Genomic DNA, 14,974 nt, shown 5'->3' with positions numbered 1-14,974 from the left:
CTAAAGGCCACGTTTCATCAAATTTTCATACTGGACCCATAAATATCATTGAAGCACAAAACAATCAATACTAGCATCATCAATCTCTGACTCTCTGAAACACTGAAACCCTATCAACAACACAGTCACCAAAACACAGAGCAGACAACAGAACTCCGCAACAACAATCAAAACCAACTGTACCATCAAAATTATGCATCAAAGTGCATACGCTACTTGGATGTGCCGAACCTGCGTGTATACGCAACTTAATCAAGGTGAACCAACGTATATGTCATTAACTACTTCTTCATAACTTCGCTGCACTTCCTGACTTCAGACATAACCAAATAATTACATATACAAGGATAATATATGTGTTAGCACCCAGATCTAGTCCTTCAGATCTCATAAATATGAGTCATTATGATCCTGATCCAATATTAGTTCTCATCCATCAATACTGAAGTTAAACACAATCAACCAAACAAGATATGCAGAATACTGACACCTTCAAACTGTCATCAAATCCCTTCAACAACCAGAACCACCTGTAACTTCAAATATCATAGCTCAAAATGTATACGCTACTACAATGAACTAAACCTGCGTACATACGCGCTTACACCAAAGCCAACCCGCGTACAGATCTATAAATATTCAATCATGACTTGCAGCGATTTGAAACTTAAGTTATACCCAGTTTAGATCATTACATGCGTCAGTATACAGATCTAGAATAAACATAATCAATCATATAGAGATAGTTCATTTCAAACCATTTGATCCCGATCTATCCTTAGATATTGTTCTCCATCCACCAGTGAGATCCCTCCTTAGCTCAGATCAAGCAATGCATCATCAACCCATAACCTGCATACTGGATCTCATACTTCTTCAGATATTCAAGACTTTTCAGATGCACTTGCCTAATGATCTTCTTCTCCTTTTATAGTCTTAGGCCTTTCTCAATACCATGGTCCAAAACCATAACAAACCAATACCATGGACCCAATACTTGGGGTCAACACATCTGACGAGATACTATGGTCCAAAACCATAGGTTCAAATACCAAGGACTAACTATCATGGACCAAAAGTAAGTTCTTCAAAATATATGTGCTTTTCCGTGCATGAAAGTGCGTGTATATGCATACACACCTTTGTAACGTGTAACCCGCGTGTATACGCGTCTTCATCACAATGAACCTGCGTATATGTATTTTCTCTTCATACTTGTAGTTTGATCATCAATTCCTTTTTGCTAATCTTCTGCTCATCAATTCCTTGCTGCTGACCTTATGCACTATGATTTGTAATCTGTGTGATTTTCCATCGAGGACAACACTTGTCTCATAATGCCAACAATCTCCCCCTTTGGACTTGATGGCAAAGCTAACTTGTCACACTTAGAACTTTCATCTGATTCCTTTGAGCTGTCCTGCATCCCATGCATTTAGCCACATCTGTAGATGTTCTTCTATGAGAGGGTTGCCATCAAGTACAACACATGCATCATAATGCCAACATTCAGTCCTTCCTCACAAGTTTTCACTTGGAAAGGAAATTTCCTCTGCACCCTATGTACCCCCCCACAAGATAATGTCAAATAAGAAAGAGTGAACTTTGGCCTTTTGGGAAAGAGTTAGTGCATATTTAATAACATCCAAATCCTACCTCGTTCCATTAAAAAATTATAGAATATCATCTACGAAAAATAAATGAGTGGTTGATAGATTTTCAACAAGCTCTATACTCGTGAACTCCCCTCTACCTTTTGCTCCTTGAATTAATCTGCTAAGGCCCTCTATTGCTAGTAGAAACAAGAGCGGAGACAGGGGATACCCTTGTCTCAAACCACACTGAGCATGAAAAGAAGGTGAGGAAGATCCATTAATGAGAACAATAAAGGATGTTGTAGAAATACAACTCATAACCTGATTAATGAAAGACACTTCAAAAAAAGTGTTAGAATCAGTCGAATGTAGACCCAATTGACCCTTTCATAAGCCTTTAAAAGGTAAATTTTAATAACTATGATTTTTAGCTTCCAAACTTTTAAGCTGTGAAATCCTTCATGTGAAACTCCAGTAGCTTTGTGAATTTGGCACCCATCGAGAAAACCAAACTGCTCCCTTGACACATTTTTGGATAATATTTCCCTGTGTCTATTAGTGATAAGTTTCTCTATCACCTTATAGACCCAGTGACAAAGAGATATCAACATAAAGTCATAAAAGGATTAGGGGTCGTCATATTTAGGATGAGGGCAATAAAATTAGAATTGAATGAGTATAGAATTATACCATTTTGATAATAGTCTTCAATCACCCTAATCAGGTATGCCCCTAGTAGTTCTTAAAAACACAAATAAAATTCAATAGTCCAACAATATGGTCCTAGAATCTTATATTTTTGCATACCTTATAGGACAACTTGAAGCTCCACATCAGTGATGGTATCCATCAACCTTTGATTGTCTTCTTCTATTGTGAAATGTTAATTTATGGATTTAGGTAGCATCAGATAGGTGTTATAGTCTCAGATGATTCTAAGAGGCTAAGGAACATTGGATCTCCAAAACCCAGAAAATATTTCACGAGATAAGCTTGGGAAACACCTTAATTAAACTTATTTTCCATAAATAAATTATTTCCTAAGTCTAATATAGGAAAAGTGGTAAATTAAAGTTAATTAATTAAGGATCTTTGAGATTTCTCTAGAGACTTATATTGATGAAGTCTAATTGATCCTAGACGTTGATGTAGATTTAATCATGGTCATTAAAGACTCAATGAGAGATTATAAGAGCAACTAGAAGGGATGGAGAGGGACACATCGAGCATCAGAGTGATCAACTGTCAGAGACAGATTAAGCAGCCCAGTGTGCAATATTTAGTGAGGGTTGAGTTCAATCCAGGAAAAGGGAGTATCAAGGGTTGCAACATAGAGAGTTTCCAAATAAATTCTTAGGTGGTTTTTCAATTTCCAACATTAGGGAGGGAAGGCCAAATTATCTAGTAGGGAGGTCGATTTCTGTAATGAAAGTAACTTAGTTTACCATTGTGAGTTGTCGAGAGAGGGATCGATTCAATAGTTAGAGCTCATATCAAGTATAGGAAGGCCTAGAGAATTATTTATAGGAGCAGAGATAGGTAGGAAAACTTGGCAGGAGGTGTTGTCGGGGCAATGCAAAAGGTCCAGAGGATGCAATGCCCCTTTCTGCCTAGTTGTGCGAGCACGAGGGAGAGTGTGATGGGCCAAGGAGAGGCCATATTGATTTTCTAAGAGGGAGAAGGGTTCTCCCAATATTTTTTCAGTGAGATAAAATTATTGGAGCTGATCTAGGAGGGTCAACAATTGTAATTCTCCATATTTGTGGCATAATAAATAAACCCTCATTTGTTGCACTGGTTTTAACTTCAGGATTTTTGTGGGGACTTTTAGTCCAAAATATTTGTGTAATTTTTTTGTGTGTGCATTTATTTCTCAGTTCCTTATTTTTATTTTATAGTGTATCTTATTTGTGAAGAATAGATCAGTGAGTTATTTTATATTTGTCACAAAACAAATAAACTGCTAATCAATTAGGGGAATAATTTTCATTCAGATCATTTAAGGAAATTTCACATGGTATCAAAGCGTTATTGCTTAGATCAGAGGCTCAAAAGAGAAAGGTCAAGAGATCACCCAATTTTAGAGGGAGATATGAAGCACAGGTTTAGATCTCACATACCATGCAAGTGGTGTGAATTGGAAAGGTAGGAAATTCAATTTCTAGGTCTAGTTCGTAGGAAAAGTGCAAATTGCCTCAGAATCAAAGTTGACAAATAGTGTGGTTTCCGAGAAGTAGTTCCAGATATCATATTAGTTGATTCAAATAGTAGATCTAGGTGAAAAATATTTACAACAAGGGTTGCAGTTGCAGATCTACAAATGGTAGGGAGAGAAAAGCACATAGAGCAGATTTCCAGATTTTGTCAGAGGGTTTCTAGTTTCCAGTTTTTAGGAAGAGATCCAAAATTTCCAGCAATAAAAAGTCATAGCAGATTTGCTAGTTCAACCTATGTGTAATTAAGGAGAAACATTACATGTGCTAGAACCTGGTGAAGGACTCACGAAAGGTAGAACGAGTTTCCCAATTGAGGAATAACATGCAGTGTGAGTTCTGGGAAGGAAAACAAAGGCATGTGTAGGATCATATCTACTAGTACAAGAGTAGATTTGCATGTTTCCAGTAGGGAGTGAGAGTGTAGATGGAAGGTTGTTTTAGGTTGCAGGAAAGAGAAGGAGATTTTCAAGATCATTTCTTCAATTTTCTCAGAGTCATAGAAATGTTGGTTTATATGAAGAAGGTGGCTAAAGCAAGAAGATCGAATAACCAGATTACCCAATTAGAAGACCTGATGCAGTAATTTCATCTCCAGTTGCCAAATCTATTTTTTAAAGGTGGTGCGAATAACTTTAGAGGTCGAGGGATGTAGTATACTTTACAAATCCATTTTCTGGTAGAATTTCGTAGTGAGCAGTGCGTATTGCAAGATCTAGTACAAGTTGTAGGAACCAATGCAAGCTGAAGGCAGAGGGGTGCGACTTTTTGCAGAGGAAACTAATGGTTTCCAAATTGATTGGTTAGATGGAGTGAGATTTCTCTAGTTTATTTGAGTCTCATGGATTTTTGCATCTTTCCAGGGATGACCATATGAGATTTCCAGAAGATGCCGTGTGAATCAACCAAAATGCATATTTGGGAAAAAAATTGACTTCCAGTTGCTAGAGACAGGTGCCGAAGGGAGCGCGAGTTTTCTAGTGCAAGTTACGAAGCAAAGAAGAGTTCGAACCAGGGACAAGAGTCGAAAGGAGTGATAGAGATAGTAACTCCATATGGATGAGGAGTATGATACTTCAAATTTCAAGGATGGGCTGGGTCCGTGGAGGAGCAACAAGGAGATCTAGATCGTAGATAGAAGGGATTGATAAGTAGACTAGATCTAGTTGCTATAAATTATTCACATGGATCAATACCTTTGCTAAGGGAGCCCACAATATTTCAGTAGTAGGACAAAAAATTGTGATAAGAGAGGTTCACAAGTTTAGTGCCAACATGATGCGTTTAGATAGACAATAACAGAACTATTTGCAAGCAATAGTTGAGAGATAGTTGTAGAACTAGTTGTAGTGACACAAGCAGTATGAATTGGCCAGTTGGATAAAGCAAGGTGTGGTTCCAGCTAGAGAGGATTTTAGTTTTCCAGAGGAGGAAAGGAGGCTAAATTAATTCTAGAAGATGAAACTGAGGGAGGCAATAAAAACTGGCTAGTTGCAAAGAGCAAGGCACAATTCTAAACAGAGATAGTCATTCAATACATGTTGAGAGGCTAAAAATCGTGTGTTAGTGTCAGGAAGCAATCTTGAGGAAGAGAAAATAACTTCAATGAGCAAAAATAGGTTGAGTTACTACCGAAAAGGGTTTCTAGAGACAATATTGAATTTCTTGCAACATAACTATGCAACCCTGTTCGACATGCAAGCAGGAATGCGAGCTGCAAAGGAGAGGATTTGCTAGAAGGAATAGATATTTCCCAGTTTTGTTTCAAAGGGAGATCATGTGAGGTCAAACTCACTATTGTAGTAGTTTCAACAAAAGTGCAGTTATAGTAGTAGAGTAGTAGCAACAATGGTGTGAGCTGGATCAGAATATGCACTGTAGCATGATGGACAATGTTTTCCAAATTGACTTCTTCATAGTGATTTCCACTGGCCAGGAGTTATATCAGTTGAGATGTGAAGAAAGGAGATACAAAAAAGTCATACATCAACAAAATGGAGCAGTCAATCTACAACATGTTCCCATAGATAAACAAGCCACAAATACTCACAAAATCTCTAGAGAATAGATGGGAATAGTGGAGAACACCTACCTCACTAAGAGGGAGTGTTAGTTTATGTATTTGGGTACCATTAGACAAGTGTTATAGTCTCAGATGATGCTAATAGGCTAAGGAACACTGGATCTCCAAAACCAAAAAAAGACTTCGCAAGATCAGCTTGGGAAACACCTTAATTAAATTAATTTACCATAATTAAATTATTTCCTAAGTCTAACTTAGGAAAAGTGGTAAATTAAAGTTAATCAATTAAGGATGTTTGAGATTGATCTAAATACTTCTATTGATGAAGTCTAATTGATCCTAGCCATTGATGGATATTTAATCTTGGTCATTGAAGACTCAACGAGAGATAATAAGAGTGACTCGAAGCGATGGAGAGAGACATATCGAGCATCAGGGTGATCAAGTGTCAAAGGTAGATCGAGCAGCCCTGTGCACAATATTCAATGAGGTTAGAGTTCGAGCCAGGGAAAGAGAATAGCAGGGGTTGCAAAAGGTAGAATTTACAGATCTATTGTTAGGTGGTTTTCTAGTTTTCAGCGTCAGGGAAGGAAGGCCAAATTATCTAGCAGGGAGGTTAATTTCTGCAGTGTGAGTTGCCTAGTTTTCTAGTGCAAGTTGCCGCTAGAGTGATCAATTCAGCAACTAGAGACTGGATCAAGTCCCGAGAGGTCTATTGACTTGTTTCTAGAGGTAGAGATAGGCAAGACAACTTGGCAGGAGGTGTGTATAGGGTAGTGCGAAAGTCCCAGAGGCTATAATGCACATTTTTTTCCCAATGGTACTAATGATAGGGAAAGTGCGAGTGGCCAAGGAGAGGCCGGATTAATTTGATGAGAGGGAGAAGGGTTCTCCCAATATTTTTATAGTGAGATTAAATTATTGGAGATGAGCCAGGAGGGAAATTAGTTGTAATTCTCCACATTTCTTGCATAATAAAATAAACCCTCATCTACTACACTGATTTTCCCTTCAGGGTTTTTCCGAGGACTTTTAGTCTAAAATAATTGTGTCAAATTTTTATGTGTGTGCATCTATTTCTCAGTTCCTTATTTTTCCTCGACAACACATTTTATTTGTGAAGAATGCACCAGTGAGTTATTTTCTATTTGTCACAAAACAAATAAACTAGTAATAAGTTAGGAGAATAATTTCCAGTTAGTGCATTCAAGGAAATTTCACTTGAAACAGGGAAAATATTGTGCTATGCAAACCAATTCAGTAATGGTAGCTTCCTCTGTGGATTTGAAAATGTTTTTGTAATTATTTTTCCCTAGGGATGCTAACTCCTCAAAGGATAAAGATTTACCTCGCTCTGGAGTGTTTATAGACCATATCATCCCTGCTTTTTAGCCAAACAACTCTACTTTTTTATATCTACGTTTCTTCCTTTTCCTCCAATAATTTCCTTTTTGAGGCTTCCAGTTGCAGGGTTCTCTGTTTGGATTCTTTGGACTCAAAACCGCCCCCTTCTAGATCCTCCAATCTTTCGAGCTCTTCCTCCACAGATTTGAGCTTGACTTCATCCTCGAGCCTCTTCTATGAAAACCATTGAATTTCAACATGTTTGACACTTTTTAGATTCTCAACAAAATGTTGAGCGATTGGAAGATCCATGTCTTGATTATATTGGATCCATTTTTCTATTGCTAATTGTAGAAAATGTTCATCAACTAGCTAGGAGGCGTTTAATTTAAAAGAGTTACCAGGTTTTTAGATTTTTCCTTTTAGCTCCAAAAACATTGGATGATGGTCACACCCCCAACTGCAATCCTTTATAAAAAAGGGGGGTTTTCTCCATCAGAGCTTCAACCATTAAAAAGTGGTCGAGGTGTTTAGCCACCATTAAAAATTGGTCAAGGTACTCAATGATGTCAATGCTTTGAGATTTGTTGTGGGATCTTTTTTACTGACCCTGCGGAGATGTTGTGCCACTTCATCATCAATGTACATAAGAGTAATTTTATCGATAATTAAGGCCAGGTAAATGCGAGTTCTTCTAGCATAACCTCCAAACCCAACATTGGTGGCTTCTGACTGGAGAAGTGAAGGAACAAGGTCGGTGCTTGATGGGCAAGTCTTTCTTTGAGCTCCATCACCTTTCTGTTTTCCCATGGTGTTTGCTGCGACCACTGTTGCAATTCTTTCTGTTCTGTCCCTTGTTAATCTCTAGGAAGAACTTTCTTCCGCTCTGTGTGTTCCGATCTTAGAAGTGCTCCCCAACATAGAAAAAAATTATTTGAATCCCTCCTTTGTCTGTTGAAAATCATCTATATTGGAAAATGAATTAATTAGATCAGAATCCATTATTTCCTAGACTGAAACATCATTTTTTTCATCTTCTTCAAAAATCTTACCTATGTCACCTTGAGGAGTTCCTAATTTAACATGTTCAACATTCCTCCCTTGGTTAGAGCATTCTTTATTGATAGTCTCTTTCATGTCAATGTCCTTTTTTGTTATACATGCTACATATGCTTCAAAATCTTTTATTGATTGTTTGAGTGTTCCTTTCACTTCCCATAATAATTCTCAAATAGTCATAAGTTCATATGTTCCCATGATTTACGAATCTCCGGCTTAATAAGCAGACTGTGTAGTGGTTAATTTCCAGAGGACCAGATGGAGTTGATACCACTGAATCGAGAAAACTTATAGTTGTTTGTTTTTTAAATGTAAGATAAACAATTGTATTGTAAGTAATATTTTATTTATAAGATGAAATTTACAAAAGATGATTGAATTTTTCAATGAGGGTCCGCTTATATACCTAGGTAGGTGCCCCTTCATGACTGGGCATGTATTTTTAGACATATATTTTCATTAAAATAATGAATATTAAAATAATCACTACTTTGATTATTTCTTTTTTACATTTATTTTATTTGATATGAATTATATTCATAACATTCATTTAGAGGCACTAGTGCATGGGTGCCTTGGAATATTCAATGACTTGTGGGAGACAACTTGACAGGTTTAAGGAGGTGTAGTATTTTCTTTGGAAAACTTCAATGATAATGCCAAAGCAATGGAAACTTGTTTGTTGAATCAAAACAATTCTGCTCTATGTGACAGATGAAGAGAACAAAGGGTCAGCATGGTTGACCTAAGAACATTGTAATGAGATTGACTCCTTGAAGGAATTTCCAAAGAAAAAGGTATGGAAGACAAAGGTGCCCTTTTTAGATCCTTGACAAAAAGAGGCTGACTGGATCTAATGATTAGGCATGGATACTCCTTGAGCACATCACAAGTATTTCAAGAATCACAAAGATCTCAATAATTTCAAGGAAGGCAGAAGGTTTCAATCATAAACAAGTGTCACAACCATAAAAGGTTTTCACAGATGATGAGACGATTCAAATATATATATATAATATACAAGTCAACTCTTAAATGGTCATGTCAACCCTGTCAAAGCCAACATACATGTCCTTTCACATATGCAAACAAGTATAAATATATAGTCATACTCCTCCAATCAATAACAAATTCGGTCAAAACATAGAAAATATTCATATTTGAAATGGAAGACAAGGAAGAATGAACTAAGGTCTGATCAATTTGAAGAATGAAGGATTGAAGAATTATGTTGGGAAATTCTTGTTTTTTCTATGGATCGGTGCTAAGATATATTTCTTTTTGTAAAATACTACTCAAACTTCTTTATTTTGGTCCTATTTGCGATTAATTTCCATTCACAAAAACTCAAATTTACTGACTCTCAAGCACTCAGACTTGTGGCCATATCTTCAGAGGTGTAGTAGTCACCCTTCTCGGGCCTGTGGTAGCCACCCTCCTTGAAATTGTAGCAGACATATCTTCAGACCTATGGGAGACCTGTGTTAAAACCTATGGCGGGCTTATGGCAATATCTTCAGTCCTCTATGTAGTGAACTTTCGCCCTTTTATGAGACTCAACCTCAATACTTCAACCCATATTTATAGGCTTATCTGTGGCATACTCTGGCTCTCATATTTGTGGACTCGTGACACAAATTCTTGCACTTGTGATAAGAATCTTAATATGTGGTACAACTTAGAAAGTGGTATATGGTTAAGAGTTTAGATCTATGGAGAGGACATCTGAAACCTGCGACAAATTCAAAATTATGTGAAGAGACAAATCAACCTGTACTTGTGAACATACTTTTAACACTCGGAAATAATCTATTGGGAATCATTTAGAAAACAAAGTTTTGGCATCAAGAACTATTGGGAATTTTTTTTGTGCTATCTCGTGACCCTACTTCACTCAGATTTGTGGAGCTGGTCGTGACATATTTTGAGTAACCTAGTGACAAAGTTGAAATCTTGAGAGAAATTGGAGCACACCTTTGAAGAATACCTTGAAGAAGTGCTTGGATTTAAAGTATAGTTGAAGATCTCTTGAAGAATTATTGGATATTTGTTGAAGCATTATTTGGAGCCAATCTTTGAAGTAACTTGGAGCAACCTAATTGAAGAGCCTTGTTGTTGACTTGATAAATTATAGTACAACCTCCAAAGACACTTTTGGAGCAAGAATTTTTGTCTACATTTGGAGCAACTTCGTAAAAATATATGAAGACAATTTCAAAATATCCCTTAGAGACTGATTGTTAATTTTTCCCAAGGGTTGATTTTTCTTTGCTTTAGATAATTGCATTACATATTTTACATATTGAATTCACCCCAAAATATCATAACATCATTAGAAATTATGTAGAAACAAAAATAACATTAGAAATGCATCGAAACATAAATGAACAATAGAAGAAAAACATGCACAAATAAAGACACCAAGATTTGTTCAGAGACCAGGGAAAAACCCCACAAGGGGGAAAATCTAGAATTTAATTCTTCTTCTTCTTTTAGACATTCATCAATTGTTCATCTGAGATACAAAGTACATTTGTAGTAAGATATATCATTACGTCAAGCCTCCTAGGACAACACTAGGTCATTTCACAAATATGTTTGTGAACTGACATTCAACAATATGAGAATATTACTGCCAAATCACTCATCTGAGAATGTTGTTGCCAAATCACACCACCATATCTATCATCCACTATTGATCATTACTTCCTTCAAGGGTTTTGATATGGAACACATTGTTTCTCATGAGAAAGGGTCACTATTAGGGAAGAACCCCTTATTTCTATCAAAGTTATAGTCACAGTTGGCAACCATGAATCATTCAAGTATAGGGTTATAGAACACCACTAGGAAGAATATTTTGTTACTGCATAGGATCATATAAAATCATTGGAAAGATACCACTATATTGATGCTACTACAAAGACACCATACTATATCATTGTAGCACTACCTCAATATACTATTATGGAAATACCATTATAGAAATACCACAACATATCACTGTAAAACTACCACAATAAACCACTATTGAAAATACCGTTGTAGCACTATCAAAATAAACCAACGCTATAAAATAACACCATAGATTTTCTTTCATTAGAATACCATTGCGGATAGTTATTTGGAGAGCAAGTTCCATGATGCATAGAGCGAGATCCTACCACTAAGTAATAAAGTGAGATCATGCCATATAGAGATCATGTCATAGCGAGACCCAACCACTAGAGACCGTGAGCGCCAGTCATATGTAGAGTGATACCATGACAAAGGGTGGAAGTCATAGTGTGATTTCTGATGCCATATAAATGGGACTTTCCTATAGAGTGATGCCAGATTGATATAATGCGATTTTATTGTAGAGTGATTCTAGATAAATATAATGAGATTTTCCTGTAGAGTGATGTTAGATCAACTATAATATATCAAATCCAGCACAAAGATATGCCGATGCTGATTGGAGAGTATGTATTTTCAAAGGAAAACTATAATTTCAAACCTCGATGTAATGTAGACCATATGACTGAAAAACAACCCCTTGAGATGCCAAGTGATCTTGAGCAAAGAATCATACGGACCATCGAGAAAACCTTCAAAAAATATTCCGAATCTCAGAAATCAGACTATACAAGCCACGAATGAATAATTGTAGTTCGGTGATGCCAAATGCAAACCCTTAAACAATTCGTCACTCTGAGATATACAAATCATTTTCTCATATCATAATTTATCACCAGGATTTTCTTTTTATATACAATTCAATGATGCCAATGGCACCCTTATGCTATAGAGAGGCCGAATTTATAATATGGAGGGAAGATTCTTAAACTTGAATTTGATTTAAAAATAATATTAAATATATTTTTCCGAAATAATTTATAATGATATTTTATTTTAATTGAATTCAAATTTGGGCTTCTTTTGGGCTTAGGGCTTCCCTTTGGGAAATTTGTCCTGACATTGCCCAATTTTCAACACTCCCTCTCAACAAAGGAGGAATTTCCATCTGCATTAGAAATCTCATCTTAGATATACAAGCATGCTCCATCGGGTCTCATCTCAAATAACATGTCTCAATATAAGAATGCATGAAGCTAAATCATCATTACATCTCATCTCATATCATCTCATAAAAGAAGAGGAATCCATAACCAATGTAGGAGAGATCAACCCTCCAAACCATGCCTATCTTAATGAATTTTATCTCATTTATATCAACAAATATTCCATATCATCAGATCTTATCTCAATTTCCTTTGATTATTAGTTGAACAATATCGATCCTATAGAAGAAGAAGAAGAATCATCATCGTCATCAAGTCATATCTTGTCTCAAGTTATTTGTTCCCATCTCCGACTGCTAAACAATATTGAACCTAAAGAGGAATAATTTGAAATCATAGGGTATCTCAAGCTATCACTTGTTGGCATTATGACATAGTTGTTGTCCTTGATGGAAACTCTCTCAGATGACAGATCACAATACAACAGGTTAACAACTCAGAGTTACAGATTAGACTTCACAAAATGAAGAAAGAGAGGTATACGTAGGTTCACCATTGGCCAAGCCGTGTATACACGCGGGTTCACTGTATACAAGTCACGTATACGTACACATGCACTTTCACAAAAGGAAAAGCATGTATACCTTGGAAAACTAAGTTTTTGGTCTAAAGTATTTGGTTCATGGTATTTTGATCCATGGTATTGGTCCAAGGTATCGGGTCCGAGATATTGACCCTAGGTATTTGATCCAAGGTATTGGTCCTAAGTGGTTTTGGTCCATGGTATTGAGAAAGGCCTAAAACTATAAAAGGAGGAGAAGATCATTAGGCCAAGGTACTCAAGTATTGAATATCTGATGAAGAGTGAGATCTAGTATGCAGGTTATTGGGCTATGGTGCATTGCTGGATCTAGAGCAAGGAGGAACAGTAGCGGTTGATGGAGGATAAGATCTAATGATGGATCGAGATATTAAGGCGTAAAGTGAACTATCATTATGTGTTTTTGCTCATGAATATTATAGATCTGAATATAGACGCATATGTTATTCTATAAATGATATGATCTGGGTATAACTGAAGTCTGGTATAGCTGTGGAATTATGAATTAATATTTGCAGATGTATATGTTGGTTGGCTTTGAGGAAAGCGCATATACACGCATGTTTGACACAAGAAAGTAGCCTATACCTTATAATCTATGTTTTAATTGCTGCTGTTTGTTGGTGAGTATTCTGGGTTCTGGTTATTGTATTATGGTGACAACATTCTGAAAGATAAGATTGATGGGTTGTCAAAGTGATTGATTGATTTGGTTGTGGTTGGTTCAATAGGATATTGGTTGATGCAAGTATATTTGATGATTGAATGATGTTGTTGATGGAACCAGTCTGAAAATTTATGAAACGTGGTCCTTGGAAGAAAGGAGAAGCTTGTAGCCTTCTGTAGGCCGGCACCTACGTACTAGTAAACATATTAGCTAGTACAAGAGCTAGGGGGTTGTAGCTCCCTTCTAGTAGAAGCTGGAAAACGAGAGAAGGTTGTAGCCTTCTATAGGTAGAAGCTTGCGTACTGGTATAAGACTGCACCAGTACAAAAATTGTAAACAAAATTCTCTTATTATTAAAAGAAGACAGAGACGATTGCAACAGGTGGTTTTCACGCACATTGGGTTTCCACCTTATATCTTGGTGTTGATGTGTGTTTCTTATGTGTGATGATCTATTCTATTTTACTACACATGGTTACTATTTATATGGTTCTAATGCACTGATTAAAGATCAATATATGAAGAATTAACTGAATCATAAGTTTGCTGGATATATGCTAGTTGCACTAAACACAGTTGCATGTACACGCGAGTTCCCTTAACTGAAGTAGCATATATGAATCTGATTATGGAAATGAAAAATTATTAGTTTGATAATACTGATTCACACCCCCCCCACCCTCAGTGTTATTTCCAACAATTGGTATCAGAACAGGTCCTTCAAAAGAAGCTTGATCGCTTGAAGGAAGTTCCATCATCATGAGTAATCAAGAAAGCGGGGGATCCATCAGACCGCCAATCTTTGATGGGAGCAACTTTGTTTATTGGAAGGTAAGAACCACAACCTATCTTCAATCTCTTGGAACAACTGTCTTGGAAATCATGGAAGGAGGATATACATTTCCATTAGCAATTCCTACAGATGCAGCAGGTAAAAAGCAATATGAAACCAATGCCAAGGCTGTCAATACATTATTGAGAAGTCTATCACAATTAGAGTTTGTCAAAGTTATGCAGCTCAAATTAGATAAAGAAATATGGGACAAAATTTTTCTAAGCTACGAAGGAGACTCTCAGGTAAAACGTGCTAAACTGTAAACTCTCAGAATTCAATATTAAACTCTCAAGATGCACAATGATGAAAGTGTAGCTAGTTACTTCTTACGTATAGATGAGATTGTTAATTGCATGAAGAATTTGGGTGAAGAGATAAAGGAATTTACCTTAGTTGAAAAATTATTAAGATCCTTATCTACTAAATTTGAATCAAAAGTATCTGCCATAGAAGAAAAGCAGGGTCTACAGACTATTACTATGACACAACTTCACAAAATCTTAACTGCCTTTGAGATGAGAAAAGGAGGTCCATCAGATATGAGAGAAGTCGCATTTGCTTCAACAAAAGGAAAGGAAGAATTCAATGAATCAGGACATATTTCAGAAGAAGAAGAGGAAGTGAACTTTGTCA

This window comes from Pinus tabuliformis, chromosome 3_1 (assembly GCF_031772625.1).
Source record: "Pinus tabuliformis cultivar Carrire ecotype Pingquan chromosome 3_1, CPIR1, whole genome shotgun sequence".
NCBI lineage: Eukaryota > Viridiplantae > Streptophyta > Pinopsida > Pinales > Pinaceae > Pinus > Pinus tabuliformis.
This window is presented reverse-complemented; position numbering follows the sequence as displayed.